General features: G+C 35.2%; 1 protein-coding gene and 1 non-coding gene across 2 annotated transcripts in view; both read left to right on the top strand.

Moving 5' to 3' along the window:
* LOC117121804 overlaps positions 1–2,719 on the top strand; it is a gene marked incomplete at its 5' end in the record, with an annotated part of 108,795 nt that overhangs the window by 25,455 nt on the left and 80,621 nt on the right. The window lies entirely within an intron of this gene.
* On the top strand, positions 1,074–1,146 carry Trnat-ugu. The gene has a single exon. It is a non-coding gene; the product is annotated as a tRNA-Thr (tRNA).

The raw sequence follows: 2,719 nt of genomic DNA, 5'->3' as shown, positions 1-2,719 counted from the left end.
ATGTGTTACCTCTGAGTCTAGCACGTGGCAGTTGAGCCAGGTCTCACAAAAGCCAACAACGTTGTATTTGTTAGCTATCAAATGATTGAGCAATGTAGAGTTGAAGGAGTGTAGTTTATTTTTTAGACTCCTGACGTTTTGGAAATAAACATTTAATCCTGACGTGTCAGATGTTACGGTTTGATTAACTCTAGTATACGTCGGGCCTGGGTTTAGCTCAATGTCTCCAGATAAATTTATCTCCAGTAGTCTAAATTGGGCTGTATGATTAGCATAGTATGCAACTGGAGATGATACAAATGTTTGTCTTTTACACGGATTACATCTTATGTTTGTTGTAATAAACATACGATTGGGTAAAATGAAATACTCAATTTGTATGGCGTTGCATGCCTGAAATTGTTTTGGATTTTGCATATGGTAACAGGGAGTACTGCAGCAGTGGAGCGAAAAACAAAAGTAAGGCGATGCACCTGGCCAACAGCATAACATTTGATCTGGGAGATCTGTCTGATGTCATAATATTAACTTGATTAAATAAAATCAGTTAGAAATTACAAATAAATATCAGAAGACACGTTGACTTTGTCAGTTTGTACTTAGGATAATATGGTCGCAAGCAGACAACCACCAGGCCCAGCTTCGTTGTAAAAGACAGGTAAAGTCTCACTATGACAATTCCAAGAAAATCAAGTAAAATACTTCAAAAACACACGTATAAAAGTTAAAATCATTAACGTTTGTATAAAAGATTAATCCACCAAAAGGCTTCGTTGTAGATTGCTGCAAAATGTTGAACTTAGCTTTATGTAAACGAGCTCATAGGCTCAGGGAGTGCCTTTGTGCCTCCGACGAGATCCGGCGTAGAGTTAATTATCCCCGCTAGCGAATTTCGAGTCAGATAAAATCCGAGCTTGAAGAGCTCCACATTAACACGTCCGCACACGACAAGCAAAGTACATACATATATTCCTAGCCGTATTGCCAGATTTATCTGGCCGAACGCCCTCTTGAGGCGTAGCATTGTGTAATACAATGTTCCCGATGGTTATTTGGACCTGTTCAACCATGAAGCCTTCGTGGTCTAGTGGTTATGACGCTCGCCTTGTCAGCGAGAGGTCGCAGGTTCGAATCCCGTCGGAGGCATTTTATTACACAATGACTTTTATAGGACCTTGTTCGTTGAAAAGCCAGAGGGTAGCCTACGATGTTCATTCATTCATTTATTTTATTTAGAAACGATAGCATTTCAACACAAAGGTTGTTTTACAAATGGTCGTGTATACCCAAAAGACAAATATAATATAATGTATAATAGAATTATATATAGTATAAAAAAAATAATAATAGAAAAATAATTAAATATAAGAATAACATTACAAATTTGACTTAAAAATCGAAAGAGAAGGCGATGATCTAATCTCAAATGGGAGACAATTCCATTGATATGAACCCCTATACACTATGCTATGTTTCTTGAAATTACTGTTAGGTTTAAGAATATGGAGTTTAAGGCAATCAAAATGTCGCAAACTGTAAGCACTTTGTTTTTCAAATTTGAAAAGATTTTGAATATAAGTAGTAGTTTGACAGATTTATACATAAAAAAATTGACACTTTCCTGGATCTACCGAGATACAGACTTAGCCAGCTCAGACAGTCTAACACTGTTGCAGCTGGTTCATCCCATTTGCAACCAAGGATAACACGTCCCGCCCTATTTTGAAATCTTTGAAGTTTTGCAACCAAAGTATCACTACAGTTGCCCCAAACTTCGCAACAATACTAAAAATGAGGCAAGATGATAGAATTATATAAGGTAATTAAACAATCATTAGGGACAAAACATTTAACTCTTTTTAAGGCACCAATACCCTTAGAAACTTTAGAGCAAACTAAATTAATAATTTGTTTTTCCCATGTTAACTGTTGGTCAATTATAATCCCTAAATATTTGCACGATTCGACTTGTTTAATGTGCTCGCTTCCAATTTTAATGTTAAGTACCTGATTAATAACAAATCTTAATATCTGGTGAGACCCAATTAGCATTATTTCACATTTCTTCGTATTTAAGGTGATTTTATTTTGCTTAAAAGCCAGTTATTTACGTTCGCAAGATCAATATTTAACATTTCACTAATTTCTTCACTTGTTCTCCCAGCGCAAAATATTGCGGTATCGTCCGCAAACATGTTAACACCACAGGACAACACAGGATTTGAACCACTGCAATGCCATATTATCCAACCCAAGTTTACCTAACTTATACAAAAGTATTTTGTGGTCGACTGAGTCAAATGCTTTTTTTAGATCAAGTGTGACTAACCAATCACTTTTCCTTTATCAATAAAATCTATCCACTGTTCAGTTACATGAATAAGAGATGTACATGTTGAATGCATTGGTTGAAAACCAGATTGAACATTACTTAAAAGATTATTTTCATCTAAAAACCTATATAAATGATTAAATATAACACTTTCAAACAACTTTGAAATAATTGAAAGTAAAGAAATTGGCCGATAGTTGCCAGGATCACTACAATCTCCTGTTTTAAACAAAGGAATTACCCTTGCGAGTTTAAGCAACAAGGCAAATTTAGCTTTTAACAGCTGTCCATACGAAACAAACTTGTTGTAATAAATGCATATGGAATTTTTCTAATTTTGTCTACTTTGTTACTTTGTTCGTTTTATTTTGCTCCCAACCGGTTGAG

The sequence above is a fragment of the Anneissia japonica genome, unplaced genomic scaffold, assembly GCF_011630105.1.
Source record: "Anneissia japonica isolate Jap-2015-1 unplaced genomic scaffold, ASM1163010v1 scaffold270_len118670_cov106, whole genome shotgun sequence".
In the NCBI taxonomy this organism is placed as follows: domain Eukaryota; kingdom Metazoa; phylum Echinodermata; class Crinoidea; order Comatulida; family Comatulidae; genus Anneissia; species Anneissia japonica.
The sequence above is the reverse complement of the archived record's forward strand: the minus strand, read 5'-3'. Positions and strand labels throughout refer to the sequence as shown.